The sequence below is a fragment of the Platalea leucorodia genome, assembly GCF_965183815.1.
Source record: "Platalea leucorodia genome assembly, chromosome: 4".
Classification (NCBI taxonomy): domain Eukaryota; kingdom Metazoa; phylum Chordata; class Aves; order Pelecaniformes; family Threskiornithidae; genus Platalea; species Platalea leucorodia.
In genome coordinates this window covers 41,436,301-41,456,076 of record NC_138826.1, presented here as the reverse complement: position 1 = coordinate 41,456,076, position 19,776 = coordinate 41,436,301, and the positions used below count along the sequence as shown (strand labels likewise).

The 19,776-nt window shown below is 42.1% G+C and overlaps 1 protein-coding gene across 1 annotated transcript in view; it reads left to right on the top strand.

The window, feature by feature from the left end:
- The window catches only part of SGMS1 (sphingomyelin synthase 1), a 99,593-nt gene that overhangs the window by 23,616 nt on the left and 56,201 nt on the right, over positions 1 to 19,776 (top strand). Inside the window, exon 2 of the mRNA XM_082310843.1 lies at positions 4,937 to 5,055. The gene's annotated coding sequence lies outside the window, so the exon portion shown is untranslated. The remainder of the gene's footprint in view (positions 1 to 4,936; positions 5,056 to 19,776) is intronic.

Genomic DNA, 19,776 nt, shown 5'->3' with positions numbered 1-19,776 from the left:
TGAATGATAAGGAAACTCACAGCAATGTTGAGGCCGGATTTGTGGAGAGGAGTGTGTCCTGTAAGGTGTTTTTTGGAAGGCTGAACAACAAGAAGGTGGGGAGGAGGCCTGAGAGAGGAATGATTATTTTTGAAACAGCAAAAGAGACCATCTCCTGTTAATGGGATTGCTATTTGTTGCATACTTGTGTGTTAGATCTCTTGGGACGTGACCTAAAAATAAATCCAGGCAGCAGGCAAAGGGGGTTTTGGATCTGGTTATTTCTTAATAGAAGCTGATTCTCCCTTTGTTGTATCTCCTCCTCTTTCTGCCGTAGTTATTTCGTAAGAGACCTCAAAAGTTTGTCGTCTTAACTGGTGCTCATGCAGTCCTTCCCCCGCCCCCCCCCCCCCCATTATACTTCACTTTATTTACAGCATAAAATTGAAATCAAGACTTGGTGGTGTATGACTGGCTTTGTACAAGCTAGTGCAGAAAGTACACAGATGTCTTAGATGTGAGACTGAGCACAGCTGTGTACTTCTGTGATAAAAGTGCAAATTTTAATAGTGAAGAAAGTGTGCTTGCTGCAAACAGCATCTTTCATTTGTCGCTGAAGTCTTTTCAGCTTCTTCCCCTCAGTTTTGTCCCAAGTCCCCCATTCAGGTCACTGGGATGCTGGAAGAACTGAACAAAGGTAGTCCTGTGAATAAATCTTGCTAATTCATATAATTACGTTGCTGTTGGTTGTGATAACAACAGTTTTTTTCAGGGGTTTGGGACATTAGGAATGAGTTTGCAGCATGCTGTGTTGCTACCATCTTTCCATGTAAGAAGGATGAAGGGAATGTTTCTGAGCTGCCTCCCTTAGTGCTTCACCAAGCACTGATTAAAAACGCAGTGTGTCTGGCAGGGGGGAATTGTCTCTAAATCTTGCTAAAATGGAAATGGGAGCTAAAAGTATTTTGCTTTTTTACAATTAAAGACAAAAATGTAAAATGGAAGTTACCCTAAAATATAATAGCAAAAGCTGGGGGTGGGGGGAGTAGTATTTCAATAATAGTTCCCTACTGCAGATCTGTCTACATAAACCAAATAAGGATCATTCTTTTCTTACATACCCCTTCATTGGGAGTGAGTGCTACATTACGATTAGCTGTATGATTTTATTGTCTCTGCAGGAAGAGTGCAGAGGCAAACAACTGTAGATTAGGAGCAATTTGCAAAATAGTTCAGTGATTAGCGTGCCTTTGGAGATGTTTTCTGTGTAAGAACTGCATCACAAATTTTACTGGCTTTCTATGTTCAAAGAATTAACTGTGAGGGGGATTAAAATGACATTAGATGTTGGCTAAACATTCTCTCAAAATCCCTTACGTTGTCTTTAAATCAATTAGTTTGACTTCTTTAATCCACAAGCATACTAGGTTGGCGAACTTGTGCAAGTGATCTATTTAGGCTGAATTTCTCCAGTGTATTTTAAGGAGTAGTTTAGTGTGTCTGGCAAATGAGAAGCAAATATGCCAGTGAAGTGTGGAAATACGCGTGCTTTCCTGTGGTAGGGCGTAAAATGAAAATACTGCTCTAATCATCAAGGTGCCTTTTCTACGTAGCCATCAGTAGCCAGTTAATCCAGCCTTTGCAGACATTCCTGATCCTTGCTGTTTATGTTGGATAAGAAAGTAAGACAACAGCCTGCTCTTGCTCCTTTTGCAACAGTGCTACTTGCATGTATGTGTTAAGTGGGAAGGAAAAGAAGAAGAGGAGAATCTGCAACTCCAAAGCTTCATGTCTGTGCTTTGCAGGCACAGCTGATGTACAGCACAAGGAGACATTTTTACTTCTGTAAAGTCTCGAAAGTGGCCCTTGGTACTTAGATGTGGACACTTACTCTCCTAAATCATGTGGACAGTTGGTTCGCTTACAATTCTGCATGGATAATAAGGATGGTAGCATTCACCTGAAAAATGTGAGTATTAATAAAAGACATTATTTGCTCTTTCTGGAAATCCTGCAGGTTTCTGCAAGCTGTAATCTATTTAAATGCATTAGAGATGCAGCATCAACTCTAAGCTTGTCCTAAGCTCGAGGCTGTGCTGATTACAATATATTAGATCAGGTGTTGTAAAATGGTACATATATTCTGAATAAGCTAGCGGTGCTCTAGAGTGTGTTTGGGTGCTACTGAGAATAGCTGGTAGTTCTTAGCCATCTTGTGTTACAGAGAACAAGACTGGCAAGTAACTTAAAAAATTAATCTTTATAACATCAAACCCATTAGAATTGCTTCTCAGATGGTGCCTTTGCATTAAAGAAATGCTGTGGATGTTAGAGTAAGTGGTATCACAGGCAGAGCGGAAGGTTGTCATGTTATATGCTAAAACAGAAGTGGGCTTCTCTTGTGCCGTTATGGCTCGCTATCGCTTAGCAACTCCAGAAACTGAACTACTTCCATGAAGATATTAAAATGCAGTTTAAGGAAACTGGGCCCTGAACTTGGCAGCCTGTACCCCAGCAGAGCAGAAGCCACCGCTGTGCAAACAGAAGGGTCTTCCTCTGGGGGAAGGAGCAGAGGATGGAGGAGTTTGGCATACAGGCTAATTGATTTAGGTAAGACGGGCTTTTATTTTCTGGAAAAGTATATAACAAATGTTAGAGTTTTTAAAAAAAATACAGTGAAGGTCCATGTGTGTCACAAGAAAGGAACGAGCTCTAATCAAACCTTGCCATACAGTTCTGCTGTCAGTGTAACTTTGGTAGTAACTGAAGCTAACTGTTGGTGTGAATTGCTCCTACTTTCTTCTACCTGGCTCAGAACTAATCCTGTATGTGGCAGAAAATGTGTCCTTATAGGCTCTGTATGGCTTTATACTGGAGAGGAAGAAGCTACAGCTGTTATCAAGCATCTTGGGAGCACATGCTGATTCATGACTTGCTCATTGAAAATGTGTGTTTACGTTTGAATGCCAGTTTGTGCTCCATTGTCTCTTGGATCAGGGAGGGATCCGTCCTTCCTAGAAGGGCGGGTACACAGAGTTTGGAGCTTTCCCTCCGGATGCGGGGAGGGGTACCGCAGGCTGGCTTTCTCACGGTTCACACTGATGCTGCTCCCAGCAGATGTGCAGCTTTTTGGGCTTCATAAAACTTGGCAGATGAGTGAGTGCCTGTGAGCAAAGAGAGTATGATGTGTTTGGGAGGGTGGCTGTTGTTATGAGATAAGAGTGCAGTTACTCATGGAAACAGAGCCTTCCTCCTTACTGAAAACATGCTGGTGGGTGTTCATGGGATGGATAACTTGTCTTACATTTTGTAAACGTTAGCTCTAATTACTACAATCCTACAGCAAACAGGGCAGGATAGCAAGGCTTTTACTGAGGAGCTCCACCGCTGGCAGTGTACCCTGGCTCGATCCGGATGGACAAAATCCATTTGACTTCCAGCCTGTTACACAGAGGATTCTTCTGGCTGCTGGAGGCTGGACTGGTGGGTGCTCAGGGTGGGTGTTGGGGAGGGCGGGGTGCCTAATGGCACCCTCCCTGAAGCACTTTCATGGAATAATCTTGAAGATGAGGCAAGAATGCAGGGTAAAACCCAAATGTGAATTTCCAAGTAATCCTAAATGTAGCTAAAAAGGAGTCGAAGAAAGCAGAATTGCCATGCTGCAGGCTGCTTGCTTCCCAGCAGTCAGTTACTTGGATTTGGTTCTGCTTCAGCAAGCAGAATTTTATTCCCCCCACCCTCAACTAGAGTTTGAATGGAAATGTATGAATTGCAGTTTTCCAACTAATGTGAATGGAGCAGGGAGACCATCTGGTTTTCCCTTATCCGAAAGTTTAATTGAAATAGCCCTGCAGAGCCCCATGTGAAAGGGGGCTGGCTCTCTTCTGAATCTCCCCCCTGGTTTTGTCTCCCTTGAAAGCTGGGGGGGTTGGGTGAAGAGTGTATTTGCTTCGCAGCTGCAGGGCTGAGTGGTTTGTCTACCACTGCCAACTCTGATGTTCGGCTGTGCAAAAGTTAGATAATGGGTATGGAGAGAAGCCTGTTACCTGGGTGCTGCCTCTTAAGGATTTTGGTCACATGCATTTAGATTTTTTACATTTTCTTTTTGCTTCATTGCAAGTGCTTCCTCTCTCTTGTAAATGATCTTGGTTATCTTGAAGACTAGCAGAAAAGGCTTTCAGCCTTCCTCCTTTGCTCCCCCTGCATCAGCTTATTTGTCAGCAAAACTTGTTACCTTGTGTGATGCCTGGTTCAGAGCCTGGATGACTTTACCAGCTTCCTTCAAAGAAAATGTTGAGATTTATTTCTTTAGTGTGTGCTCCAAGCAGCAGTGTGTATCTCAAGAGTTGTTCTGCCTGCTTGCTCTTTTGGTTAAAGAAAAGGTGCTCTGGGTATTGCTGGAACTGGGTATGGCTTTCGAGAACGAAGCACTGAGATTCCCATGACATTGGAAGTAGGCGGCTTCTGGTCTATGGTGCCCCTGGCCCAAACCAGGTGGTCAGTGGCCCATTTCTGGCAGCTCCGTTTCCCATGTTGTTCTGAGGGTGGTGGTCTCATCCAAACCACTCTTGCCTGGTGCAGCATGGGAGGAAAATGGGCGTACGTCCGAGATACGCTCCTGCAGGAAGGCTGGTGCATGTAGGGAGTAGTGGATCTGCTCTCTGTGGGATGCCACAAAGTGTATGAAGAAGCATTCCAAGCCTCCTTCAGATCCAGTGAAAGCTGCTTATAGGCCTTATTTGGACACAGGGATCTTTGCTTTTTCTGTGTCCTTTGGAAAATACTATTTTTAAAATGCAGCTGTCCGTGTTATCAGTCTTTACTGCATATCCTGCCTATCAGTAGACCTTGAGGTCATCTTCACATTGTAATAACTCCTAATATTTTAACAGAAGGCTTGCTGTTAGCTCTGTTTCTTAATATGTAATTGTTTTTATTTGTTTTTTTTTTTTAATAGTGGCTCTTATGACTATGTGAGAAGCAGCCAGCAGCAGGTCTTCTGAGCTTTGACTCTCATATTCGTAGTGAGCTTCTAACCTGATGAATTGAGTGCTCTGCGTAGAAAAGCAATTTCAGGTAAGTAGATGGATTTTCCATTTTCAAGCACGTGTGTTTTGGAGTGGTGTGGTTTTTTTCAATACTTTGTTTACTGTAAACTGATATTAAATGTGACCTGAGTTTGGATAAGTTCATGTTTTGGACTTACGCAGGCAGATACCCATTTTGCTTTGTATTAATCGTATTTTGTGTGTTTGCCAATGGCAGTGTTCAGCACTGGCAGCAGTCAGCTGTCCTCACTTGTGTATTTGCATTGTCTGACGATGTCCTGCAGCTGCGTGGCACTGTTTCTTTTGGCACCTGTACTGGCTGGTTTCTTTAAGTGAGACTTTCATTTAAAAACATGGCTTAGTAGAGAATATGATGATTCCCCCATTTAGCTTAGCTGTTGCTTGTGTCAGTCTGGCACGCTCTTCATTCAAGATAAAAAATTTACACAGTCTAACTCCAGTACTAAATTGTATAGTCTTAAGAAAAGGCAACTGAAAGATCACTTAGATCATTCCTTTTTCCTGCTTCCAGGTAAGGATAACTAAGAGCAAAACTTGAGAAGATGTAGGTTGTGTATAAATGCTCTGGAAACCCTACTTAAAAGGAAATCTTTGCCCTTCTGGCTGTTGAAACTGGAGTGATACATTGGTTAGACAACCAGACTGGCTGCTGGAATACCTGGCTTCTGTTCCCAGTTCTGGCTTTGACGTAGATGAATGACCTGCAAAGAGAAAATAAATGGGGTGTATGCCCTTTCTTGCTGCTTGTAGTTATGTTTTTGTGTTTTAATAATCCTTTGAAGCTGTGTGAGGATTGCTGAAAGGCATCTTTTAAGATTTTCATGGTTTTGTCGGGTTTGATCTGTGCTGCAGAGCTCCATGACTGATTTAAGAGCTAGAGGGGGAGGTGTTGTAAGAACAGAAAATAAAAGGGGAGCTACTGGGCATAGGCATTTTGAGAAAGAGTGTGTTTTTAAAACTGTTATTTGTTTGTGTGTAACCTGAGTGACTAGCACATTGAATGAACCAAGTCTTCGTGCCTTCCATTCTTAGCTGGGAAAGCTGCTGCGTTTTTCTCAAAATGTTCTTGAATATTAGTGAGACTAAACTGGCTGATTCTGAGAGGCTGTGGTGAGGGACGGCACAGAAAAGCAGCTTTCTTCCTAATGCAGTTGTGGTTCTTCCTGCGGGTGCCCTGAGCAAACGTGTTTTTGGGAAAGTTGGTTTTAGCCCCTCTTCTACAGATGTCAGTATTGCATGCCTCTAAATCTCAAGTGTTGTACAATTAAGATGTTGATTAGCGATTCCACAGATACTATAATAAATACCATCAGTAATCAGAAATAATGAGAAAAATACTGTGACTAAACATCAATGCTGCTGAAATTGAGGGAACTGATTTATTTGTGTGTCGCATGTAAGGTGAATTGTTATGAGCAGATTTTAATTTTGGAGTTGCTGCTTTCTGAAAGCTGGCATCTATGTGATAGTTGTTCTGGACAAACGGTAATATCTAGGCTTGTTTTCATCAGTCATGAAAAATGCCTACTTTCCCCACCCTCCTTCAACTATATAAATATTAAGAGTGGAAGACACTTTTACCAGACACCAGAAGCTTATGTCACTGTATTGATTCAACTTTGTTTCCCCTGGGTCTAATACACAGATGTTATGAATAATGTAGTAATCTATTACTTAAAGTTTAATGTAGATTTAATGGGGGTTGAACATCAGCAGGTACCGTGCAAGAGGTACAAGGCTGCTTTGTTCCATGCTAAATGAAAAAGATTCAAACCAAATACTGTTGGGCATGTGGCGTACCTTGTAATTTATGTAGAGATATTACTTGCAGGTGCCTTGGTATCTGGGACCTGTGTTATTTCTTTGTGTATTTTTCTCAGTACGTGGCAACGTATGTTTCAAACTCGTGGGGTCACAAAGCACATGGATGACTTGTTGCTGAAATCTAGGGACCTAATATAGTGGAATATCAAGATACTGCTATCTACTGTCTCTTCAATGGCGCCTTTTTTTTTTTTTTGTATGAGTGTTGTGTTTGTTTGTTTTTTTTGTTTTTTTTTTTTTTTTAAACAAATGGAAAACGTCCCTTTGTTCAATTGTTAGCTTTGCAGAACTTGAACCTTAAAAAATCCAGGAAGCCTTTTGTTATATAAATATACTCATCCTCCAGCTTGGCACTGTATGTGCTTGATATAGCTGCTTGCTGAATTCTCTTTTAAATTTAAACTTCAGTGGCTTTGAAAGAGAAACCCAACGTTAATTTTATGTAGCACTTAATGATTCTGACCACGCATCTCTCTGGACTCAGAGAGCAAAGTAAATGCACTGATTGCTGTATAACAACAGTGTAACAGTGACTATTTAAAGCAGGCAGTGCAGTGTGAAGCAGTGGCTTATGGCTGGAACTCTAAATTTCTGTATCTCTTAATGATTTTTGTTTAGGCTTGTTACTGCCAGGTAGGCTTATATCTACCAAATGTAACTCCATAGGAACAGAGCCTCAGTGTATGCGGTATCTTTTAAAAATATTTTTGCTGAAGTTGCTTGTTCAGAAATAAAAATGTGTATGAATGCAGCAAGGGCTTGGAATGGTTAAAATTAAATTCCAGTGCTGACTACTTGGTAGTTTAATAGGCACCAAGATTTTCAGCCATCAGTTTTCCCAATTAAATGGGCAACAGTTGGCTAGAGCAGATGTTTAAAAAAAACCCACAAAAAACCAACAACAACAAAAAAACCCCCAACAAAAGCCCACCACCCTGTGAAATCTCAAATAAGTGGGAGATAACCTCCATTAAAAGCAGTGACTGGTTTCTGGGTGTTGTCTTGTACATGCAAAAGCGCCTTTGGGTAAATTTATTAATTGTGTATGTAATTGAATGTGAATTTAGAGTTCTTCTCTGTAGGACATGAGTTCATTGTGACATTGACTTTTTAAGTAATACCTTTGTTGCCGGGAATGCTGGAGCTTGAAGTTGCTGATGACTGAAGAGGTGATGTAGCAGGGTAAAGCCTGGGATCTGCTGTATAAGCACTACCTTTATTCACCTTCTACACACAGTAGGCAACATCTTTTACAGCAACACCTGGATGACCTGCTGCTGGTTTTTACCCTTGTTCTCTGGGAAAGTGGGGGCATCCTTCTCAGCTCCTGTTTGACACACACACACCCCCCCCCCCCCCCCTTGACTTTTTCCAGATGCACATGAGCTGCATGCATCAAAACTGTCCTGTAGAAGTGGGAATGGCAAGTGGATGTTGCAGGATCTGCATAGGTGGTTTTGGTACAAACAGAAAGTCCACAGGTTGTGTTTTAAAGGTGAGGAGGATGAAGAGGGAATCCATGCAATCCCCTGGGAGTACCTAAATCCGGTCTGTGGTCTGATGTGCTGGTGCTGCTTCCTCCCAAGTTAATGGAGCAATTGTGTACCAAGAGAGGAGTCCAAGGAGAGAAGTGATGGCGTAACATCTTGGGCAGTTATCCAAAACTGAAGATTTAATTAAATTTTGGAGCAGATATTGTATGTTTGCTGTGCTCAGTTTGTTCAGATTGATCAGATTTGACTCTGGTAGATTTCCTAGCCATTGCTGTTTATTAAATAGCTTGGCTGGTTCTTAGTAAGTGAGTAGCATAAAGCAGGTGGCTGTCAATAGTTTTGCTCTTGTCTCCTAATTAATTTTCCCTCAGACATGTAGCTGCTCCCCTGTTTCTTGGAAAAGGCAGAGGATGTGCTAGCAGGAAATGGCTGTGGTTAATGAAAATAGGCTGTACCTGTTGCTGATTAATCCTTAATCCAAAGGGGGAATCTTCCTTCTCCAAGTTTGTCAACTGAATTAGCAAATGACTGTTCCTTTGTCCTGAGGCTGGCTCTGACTTACTCTGGTTCATAGCTTACAGTCCCAAGTAAGACGATTTCCCGTAAGGGTGTACTCACCAATTCTCACATGTGTTCAAAGGGAAAATGGGTTTTCTGTCTTGCTTTGCATCCTCTTTGCTTGTGCTCCTTTCTGCTTTGGCTTAATTTTTACTACTTGGCTCTCGTGTACATGGGGTTTCAGTTGGAGTTTGATGGCTAATGCCATCCCAGCTCCTTTCAAGTGTCACATCTACCTGAGACATCTGGGGATGGGACAGAGCACCCAGCCAATACCAAAACTTTTGACAGCAACCAGCGTGCTCTACTTGGGTTCAAGTGCTTGAAGAGTGAACGTAAGTACTTTAGTCTTTATCTGAAAGACAGTTACTGCTTTGAAGGACAGCACGTCTCTCTTGTAACTCTTCGCTTCCTTTGAAGGCCGAGCAGCCAACATTAAACTCAGGGCTGCTGTGCGTGGCTGTTCCTGTAGCTCTTAGCATGCAGTTAAAACATCAACTTACTACGTTGAAGTGCAAATGTTATTTTATGCTGAACTCATGCTGGAAATAGTTCAGATTGCCTTGTTTATTTGGATTCACGAGGGGAAGGCCATCTTGCTGATCTCTAATCTTGCTTTGCTCTCTGGTTTATATCTCTGTTCTTTGCATTCAGCAAACCTGTATTCAAACGGTGCTAAAGCATTTAATGAATCTGGGCATCCTCTTAGGCAACAACCCAGGAGACATAGACTGCGAGGGTGATACTTCTGGTTTTTGTGCCTTTTGGGAAGCTGCATTATTAATGGGTTGTTTTCCCCCAGCTTCAGTCGTTAGATGGATCCAACAGGCTATGCTCCCATGTTGAATTAGACCCTATTAAATACCTCTCTCTTATCCAATAAGTATTGACTAGTTTGTTCATTATTTTAATGACAGATGTAGTTGTTTAAAATTACTCCATGATTTTGTGGTTTTATTATTCCACAGATGATATCGTTATTGGGATTCTTGCACAAGATGCTTTGTTTCAGTTTATTTGTTAAATGTTTTTCTCTGTTCTCATAGATTTGTTTTCAAGATGCTTTAAAACAAAAGGTTTTTTTTCCTGGCCTGTGTTCCCCCTTCCTCTGCTGCCCCTGTTTCCAGTGAATAGTTGAAAGGCTGTCAGCAGCTGTTTTGACAGATTTCCATGTACTACCTAGGAAGACAAAATGTTATATCTAATATATTTTGCTCTATGGTGATAAATATGTAGCAAAGGATGGGTAGAATATTTGGTACTAAAATGCTCTGTGACTGTCCCAACTGTTCAAATCATGTGTGCATCCAAGCTACATCTAGGCAAACTTAAATATCATCTTGTCTAGAGCATGCTCCTGCTGCTAGGCTCCTCCCTGCCCTTTTCTGCATTGTGGAGCTTCATTGCAGCCGTCTCCAGACATTGACGCATCACTAAATTCCCCAAGGTTTACTAATAGTTTCTTGGAAAGCTCATGTAAATATAGCCTTGGGAGCTCCCTGAGCTATATGACACATATTAAAAGGCAAGTGGCAGAAAAGGTAAGGAACACGCCTTGCACAAATGCTGGTTTTGTTATTAGGATATGTTAACTATGCTTGCAAGGTTGCTTCAGTTGTTTCGTGAATGTTGTCGCTGATCCAAGTTAGACTGATAGCCTCCTCAGCCTGATGCAGCTACTTGTGTCTGCCCCCTGCCAAAGATTTGGGTGGTCTATGTCTGGCACCATAACTGCCCTGCCATAGTACTGGTTCATCAAACTCTGCCTGCTCCAAAAATAATAATCTTGCATGCAAAGCATTTAAATGAAGCCAGCAGCAGATGTGAAATCGAGCACTGTAGACAAGGCAGAGGTAGACTAACAGGTCTGGGCATAGCATTCAACATGGACAGCATGTGTCTCTCCTGAAATCAGTAGTAGCACTTGACTTGCTCTTCCTCTTGATGTTTTGTTTTGGTTTTTTTTCCCCTGTGTTTTAGTGTTTTGTGAAGTTTCTCTGGGAAGGCAGCTGAATACCAAGAATGCAAGGCACTGACTCCAGTTTTGCAATGCTCTACAGTTTTTGCTGATCCTGTTTAAAGTCCTCAGACAGTTGATCTGGCAAACTTGTTGCTAAATGGATGATCTAATTCCCAGTGAATGCTGTGATCATAAATATTACCCTACATCACAGAAATCATTTGACAACTGGTGTGTGTTCCTAAAGCTGTCAGTTGTCTTTCAGCATCCTCGTTGTGCTTTCATCTTTAAATGCTTGTGCTGAAGCTCAAATAAACTTACCTGTCAGCAGTTATGAGGATGTCTCTTCTCATCTCCAGCTGCTCCTTAATCATAGCTGTACCTGGCAGTTTAAAAGCTGTTTACAAAGGAGATAAGGCAAGTAGCTATGTTGTAGCTGCCATTTCTCTAAATGATTTTTCTCATGCTCCAATAATATTCAGCACAAGGTTGTGTTTGTGCTTTGTGAGGATGTCAGCTTGCTCAAAGCCAACGTGTGAGCTCTCTTTTCATAATCTCTAAGGACTAATGCTATGGGCAGGTTTATCAAAGCAGAAGGACAGCTCTGTCCTTAAATCACGGCTAGCTTTGAAGCATCACCTACCGGTTAGGTGTCAGATTTGTTAGCAAGGTGGTAACATCATCGAGCAGAGGCCAGATTCTTTAAGTGCACTGACTTACTCTGGTGTTAGAGCAATGGTTGCACAGGTAAATTGCACAGAGTATCCTAAGATACTTAATTGCAAATATTAAATCACAAAATTGCAAGTGGTGCATGAAAATACACTGATTTCATGCCCACCCCCCTCAAGATTTTCCCAAAGCATTCTGTTGAGAAAGGTTTTATAATGAATAGACGGCTCCCTTGGTAAATTTTAATAATATTATCTCCGGTGAATGCTATGTTAAAACTATGAAATAAAGTAGTATACTGCAAGGATAAAGAGCTTAAAAATTTTGTGACTCTTACTTGGCTACATTCTGTAGGATTTAGTAAATAAGAGCAATATTAGCTCTTATTTACGCAGCTGAAGCAGCCAGTATGAAAGTGAGCTAATTTCTGTGTGTAGGGGGAAATATGTTGTGTACTCAGCTTCACAACTCAAATACATCACTGTTTGCACACAGAACTGCCTAGCCAAAAGTCAAGGGGGCAACAGCAGATAGTCATTATTTGTATTTTTCCACTGTAAAGCAGTGCCTTAATTAGGAAACTTTATTCTGAGCCTCTTTCCCCTGTGCAATGGGTATTGCTAACTACTAGTCCAGAGCCAAATCAAGACTTTAGCTCTTAAATTAATCGTTTCTGGGGTTGTCATCTTAAACTTCCAGGGAAACCAAACGCAGATCTTTTGGGTTGCTGATGCAGCTTGTTAATTCAAGAGTTCAGGTGTTGATCATCTTATGATGACGTGATACCTGCAGCACTGTGAATTGATCAGTCTTAAATCAGTGTAGTTTGAGTGCTGGGTAGTTTGGCATGGCGTATGATTGTCCGAAAAATGGTGTTTCATGAGAAGTGCCTCTGAACATGGTACCACTGCTGGCCTGTGACTGAGCTGTCAGCTTGTTGCTCCTGTAACATTATGCACCACATGTGTCAGGGAGCTCCTCTGTGCAGTTTCTAGCACAACGGTCAGTTTTGTGCAAATTTGTTTTCCTCTGGAGGGGAAAAACAAGCATGGTATAGTTTTACTGGATTTTCAGTTGTCTTCTTGAGTGTCTGCAATGGCAGCAGGGAGGCCCAGAAGCTGAGATGTGAGTTGAGCTGAGCTTGGAACAGAAAGAGTGCACAGGAGGAATTCAGGACAAGGGAGAGTTTCAAGGGGAAGTGGAGGGTGAGTGACAGAACAATTGCACATCATTTAATACCTTGGCAAACTGTCTTATTACTCGTTTCCTGTCCCTCATCCTTGTTTGGCTTGATTTGACCTGGATGAGAAGCGGGCATTGGAGGAAGATGATGCTGACAGCCAAAATCTTACTGTTCAGAAAGAGGCAGCACGAACACTTGCACCGGAAGATCTATGTTAGGTATCAGTGAAACAGCTGAGACCTTTCAGGATGGAGATCAGTTTGGTGAACAGTTGGACAAGGTTACTCAGGTATTGCAAGAATTTGGTACCTTGTTGTAAGGATACCTACGTGTCAAAATCTCATGCCAGTGGACATGTGTGTCTGTGTAGAAGTGCATACTGGGTGGGCAGGAGGGTGTCCCTGTACAGTATGAAAACTGGATGGAGAAATGGGCTAGAAAGGAGTGGCTCACTAGAAAAGAGAAGGGAACAGAGCATACAACAACCTCGATGCCTGAGGAGAAGCCTCCAGCAAAGGAGTGTTGTTTCACAGACCACATTCATATAATTTGAATTTTACAAGCGAGAACTCTTTTTAAACCTGAATTTCCAGGTGGAGTACCCAAGAAGGTCTGTTCCTGAACCTGTTGATTCTCTGTCTTCTCAAGGTGGGGTGCTGGATGCTCACTTGAGGTAAAGCCCAGTTATCATCACAAGCAAAATGAATCCATCCTTCCTGTCTGTTCCAACCAGCATCCAAAACTGTGCAGCAGGAGTACCTGGCAGGTTGTCCCAAGGAAGAGCTTTATTTTTACCCCACAGCCTTGCAAGGGGTAAGTCTAACGACTTAGAAGATTGTTTCTTCAAGTGAACTTGCAGCAGGATGCAGATGAAAATTTGCTGTTTATGTAAATTCTTGCTTGTGCAAGATGTATCGTCCCTGCAAAAGTCATGCTAAATCTGAAGTTGTTTCTCTATGCATTTGTAATCCTATTGTTTGTCTGTAAAATACCCACCTAAGGATTTTTTTTTTTTTTTTAGTGTTTCTGCACCAATTCTTTAGTTTTAGCTGGAAAATTCTTCTATTCAGCCAGTCTCTGCTTCTCAGTGGTAATTTGGGGTGGAGTGAAAATGTACACTTTAAAGCAAATCTGTATTGTCACCCTGTGTTGGGAGGAGTTTAAGGTGCTGAAAACTGGGGAGGAAAAAAAAAAATCTGTATACTGAGCAGGAATTTCAGGATACAGCTCTACCCCTTGGTGTACCGTGAGTATTAATGACACAAAGTGTTGGGTGCTCTGTTTCCACATGCAAAGAGGGAAAGAGCATGTGTCAAGCATAAGTGAGGTAAGGTATCTGGTATGTGGTTCAAGGTCAATGAAGCTGTAAAGCAGCAATTGGTTACTAATAAAAAAGCAGGTTTTTTTTTTCTGTGCCCCTCAGTAGAGGTAATTTTGCTGCTACTGCATCAGGAAGTAATAAGTACAGGTGACCAAAGTGTGTGTGTGTATTCCCCCCCCCCCCCCCCCCCCCCCAACCACAAGCAGGTTGAGATGCACATTCTACTTGTTTTATATGGAGCCCATGGGCTCTGAATTCAGGCTTACCAGCTCTGAACATGAGATCCATGCTCACTTCTCCCCGCTGCCCCCTTCTTCCCTGCTCTTTTGGCTTTGGCACCTGCAGGGCACAAGTACTGTTTTTGCTCCTTCTCCAGGACTTTCTGTGATGAGGTGCCAGCAGATGTGTTGCATGCTGAGTGGCTCTTAGAGCAAACCCAAGCAGTGGTGCAGAGCAGGGGTGAAAAATACGTGCCGGGGGGGGAGGGGGGAGGCTGATCTGCCATTCTGAGCAGAAGAGAGGGGTTGAGGGTGCCTGTCGGGTTGGGGGTGCTTTGCAAAAGCATGGAGAGCCCTGAGTTGGGACATGTAAAAGAAGCAGGTGGTTCCTGAGCTGTGCCTGTGCTTTAGCGGGGGAAGCGAGAGGATGGAAGAAGGCTTCCTTATGCACAGACAGGGATGTGATTAATGCCTTGCTCTGCTGCTCTGGTTGAAATGTTTTGGAAACAGCCATTGTGAGAGATTAAGAGCTTACTGCAATTTCCAGGCCCTTTCCTGTCTCTGAAACCTAATGCTTGTTCATGCAACACTGGCATGATGCAAAAACATTATTAGTTTTGGGTTTTGTTCTGCTCTTGGGGGGCTTTTTTTTTCTGAATTTGGAGATCCATACACTGAAAATAGCTGTGAAGTCAAAGTAGTAAATGAATGGGTGTTATTAATGAAGGCGTAGAGAAACAACAAGTTACTGTAAAAAAAAAAAAAAAAAAAAATCTCCTTGATTCCCTATATCTTGAATGCCAGCTGGTCCTCCATCTTCAAAAAGAAAAAGGTTCAGCAAAGGATGATGCAGGTAATCAAAGGCACGGAGCAGCTGTCGTATAAAAGAATGCAAATAAACTTTGGCTCTTCGGCATGGAGAAGAAATGATTGTGAGTGGAGGAAGGGAGAAGAGGAATGTTATGCAAAGTGTGAGCAGAGGATGACTGTACCCAGGCCCTCCCCATTCAAAAAAAGTGTCAAATAAAACAAGGAAGCAACAAGCTTAAAATAAGGGAAAGTGTTTTTGTTTGTTTGTTTGTTTTTCTTGCAGTAATGTTTTTCTTTCGGTGGCACACAGTTATGCTGCGGTATTCCCTGCTGCAGGATGTTGCTGAAAGGTTAGAGGCTCAAAGGAGGCTGGAAAAAACCTAGCCATGGCTATTCAAGACAGTATCTCTCGGCTCAGGGAATGGTTATTAAAGCAATGTTCTGAAGAAGGTAACACCATCTGTGTTAAACTTGTTGCAGAAATGTGAAACGTCATTTTTCTAAGTAGGTAATAAATAATGCTTAGCTGTTTTCAAATGCTGTGTCGTATAGATGTGTGCTAATGCAGGGGCTACAAGTTGGAGTAGCAGATTAAATGTGGGATTTCTTGGCTTCTGTATTTTTTCATATTTTTGGTAGCTAATGGGAAACAGGTGCATAGTGGCAAGTGATTCAGGTGATAAAAAGTTCGTGTTTAAGAGCAGATTATAGCAGCAGTTGTCTTGGATAATTTGCTGTGTTACTTTACCAAAGTTTTGCAATCTGGAGCTAATAAGAGAGTGCTAATAGCTGGGTAGGTTGGAGTGGCAGCTTGCCAGCTGGTGGCTGGGGTAATGGTCAGGTTACTGTGATGCATTGGACACAGATGGGCTTCAGTATTTCCCTGCAAGTTTGATTTTCAGCGTGACCTAATGTTTGGGTAGAGCTGAAACTCTGGGATTGCACCATGGAAGTCACTGGGGCGGCTTGGAGGGTAAAGGTTTGTTGCACTGTACATCACTTTTTACTACAGAGAGGTGGTTTGCTTGGCTGGCGTATGAAAGGACCAAATTTCCCTGGAGATTTTGGCACTCAGCAGCGTGTGGGTGTTAGGAGGCTTTGGGAGGTGGAGGAGGATGGAGGTGGAATAATGTCCTTTGAATCAGAGCTGTTTTGACATGCTAGAAAGAAATTGCCAGCTGTAAAAGGGGAGGGGGGGGGAATCAAACACTGAACCCACTCTACGTGTTTGTATAGAGAGGAAAGACTTGGAGCAGATGTTTAAAAACTTATACTGGACTGAGTGGGGTGAAAATCAAAGTATAGGTAAGCATGTGGTGGGGTCAGCCCATGCACACAGCAGCTTTGCAGCGGCACGCTGCTAAGCAGCAATACCTTGAAAATTAAGAGTCTTAGTTCAGTGGGCTCCATCCCAAGGCGTGGATTTGGTGACCTGAGAGTAAATTCAAAGTGATTTATCCCTCTTCTGATCTGTCTTGAACTCTGACCACTTGTGTCTATTGCTGTGAAGTGACTACTTCTGTATTTATGAACAAGGTGGAAACTACTGACCTGCTTTGCTGCCTCTGAAAGGCAAGTGATAGTTCTTACTGAAAATAGCAAGGGCAGTATTTCTGAACATGTTTGGACTAAATTTACTCTAAGGAACCAAAAAAGTGTAGATGATGACTGTTGGAAGGGAAAGCATATATTTATTGCACAGTGGTGATAGATTTATAGGCAGATAGTTTGGTTTATAGTTAAATATTGTTTGCCTGTATTTCCGTAGCTATAAGCAGTTAGCAAATTGGATGTAAAAGCCTAAACTTTGCTATAATCGAGAGACCTTTTTGCATTTTTTTTTCTATCCCATCTGCTGAGTTCTTCACTCACAGCTGAGATGTCACGTGGCGCCAAGAGAGCCAAGAGAAGTGACGCATCTTGGTATCCCATGGTAACTCTCCCTTTCCTTCGTTTTTAGCTCGTTTGCTTTGCTACCAGATAGAATAACCTGACTCTGGGATTAGATTTGCTTTGCTCACAAATAGGTGAAGGTTAGGATGTAGTACTTTCATGCTCTAAAACTATTTGCACATGGTAACCCAAACTGTCCTTCAAAAAACCCCAAAAAACAACACAATAAAACACACACAAAACAAAAACCAGCCCCACTCCAAAACAAAACCAACACTGCCACCAAACCCAGAAGACTAGAAGCTCCCCACTCTAACTTCTCAATATGCAGGAAGCATCAGTTGGGGCTTTTACTCTTTGTTTGCCATTCAGAATACTGAAGCTTGTGTGAGCAGTTTTTGCAAAACATAAGTAGATATCCTGCAAGCATCTGTTGGGCTCAGAGGTAAAATTCTCACCAAAGCTAAATTTGCAATTCAGGTCTTACAGTTCACACAGGCTTTGCTGCTGGAAACTTGTTAGGTGATGCTTTCCTTTTTTCCTTCCTTTCTTTTTTTTCCCTCCATCAGTTGTTTTTTAACCTTTGGTTGTTATATGCAGTTACTGGCTGCATCTTAATTAGAAATATCTGACATGTCTCCTGAGAAGAGCTCTTGGGAGAGCATATCTTTGCATTCAGATATGCTGATATTCTTTAGAAATCTGATTATTTTTTAAAAATGTGTCATTTAAACCCATTTTCTCTTCTATGCCTAAATAGCCACTGCTAACCTTATTGTATTAAAGCAGTAGTGGTATGACTTGGTCAGCCTGAAGCTCAAGGCTGCAAATACAGTAGCTCCTCACCTAATTTAAACAATGGGTATGTGGATATAGTCTTTGCAGTTGTACATGAGAAACCTTGAACACCGTCTTGCAGGCTGTTTCCAAACTCTTCTGGGCCCTTTTTCTAAGTGCCTTCAAGCACAGCTAGTACAAATCCTGCTAAAGCAATGTAAGTCCGGTTAAACTTTGCCCTGCCAATTTGATTTTTGCTTTAGGGGAGGGAACAGCTTTCAGAAACCCAATTTATCCTTGGCCGGGGAGGGGCAGGGGGGGAAGGTGGTTTTGCTCGCCTGTAGTTCACATGTGCTGGAGGAGAGTGTGGTGAAGTTTTGCAGTGTGGCAGGATTTGCATTTGCTGTTGGCACAGCTGTGAGTGAACTTGAAGCATTTCAGTTCCCTTAGAGGGTCAGAGCGGGAGTGTTCAGAGTTGAGGTACCACTGCACAGAGATGACTCATTTGGGTGTGTCCAACTGATTTTTGAATCAGTTTTTAAATGAGAGAGGATGCGACTGGGGTGTTTGTGTATGGGGAGGCATAGAGATGTAGTCTTGAGCAATTTTTTTGCTTCCTGGATTTGGGGCAATTGATCTGCGTGTTTGCTCTTAACAGGCTGCTAAGCTGTCAGCTGATATACAACACCCCTACAGGCACCTGGATGTTTGGAAGTATTGCAAGACTTCCCTGGTATGCACAGGCACTGTCTTCTCTAGCTGTGCCAAAGCAGGGTATGTATCTCTGTTTGCTCCGAACAGATATTTAGTACAAAGCACCGTTCTTATTATAACGGGACTGAATTGCTTTGTGTTCGATTTTTAGTTACGTGCAGTCTGGCGTGCTAACGTGAGCTGTGTGCTCTCATCAGGAGTGCTGCATGGTTAAATCCAAACAATAGGCTGCTTGTGGCAACTGAAAGTGGTGGGGAAAAAAATCCCTCTTCTGTAATTGCAGGAAAAAAGCAAGCCTGTTTACAGCAGGAATCAGCAAGAGTTTAAGTCATCCTTGACTTTTTTCCCTGCATTTTCTGCATAGATTATGATGATTTAAGCATAAATTGCTTAGGCAGAAAAGCATTTGGCCTGTCTTTTAGTTACTGATTGCAGTAGCTTTGACTTAGCTGTATAAAGAAATGCTATACCTTTTTGAGGATGACAGTGTGTGTGAGAACTGTTTTTATTTTGAGAGTGCATTTGTGCATGTCTATGAGCATACCTCCTGAGCAAACTCCTGCATTTACAAAAGACTTCTAACAAAAAAGGTAAAATGAAGAATTTGTTCAGTAGAACCTGCTGGTGGTAGATTTTTAGCCCAGTCAGCACCAAAAAATAGTCTATATGCTTTTTGGTGTGTTTTTTGTTCTCTTGTTTGGATAATAGTGTTGACCTTGCAAATCCTAGTTGGAAGCAGAGAGAGTTCAGGAGCCCTTCCCAAACAGGCCAGGCTTTTGTGGCTGTAGGGGATAAGGAATCATGCTAAAGAAAGAGATCTGAGCTTGCAGTGTGTTGAAGAAATAAAGAGCAACACCAGTACGATGTGGAAAGCTACTGTAATGTAAATAATATGAACTGTATGCAGCCGTGACTGTGTTGGAAACAAAAACAGACATCAAAAGAAAGGTTAGGAGTTTAAAGTCCACAACTAAATATTATTAAAACAAATAATATAAGTTTGCCTTTGAGGACAGAAAATCGTACCTATGTTCAGAGGCAGGCAGGTTAACATCCTTTGAAGATGGGAATATTTGTGTGGACTTGAGTTCGATGTCAGAGGACGGCTAGCCTGTAAGCAGATGTTTGCCATTATTAATCATTTTAAGTAAGTGCAGAATATTAAATAGGTAGATAAGGTAATTAGATTATACCTTCATCTAGATAAGATTTAAAAACCATCAGCTACCTCGCAAGTCAAGCTGCTGCTTTTTCCCAACAAAAGCTTCACTGTGTCTTTCACCTCCAGTATTTCCTGCTGATCAT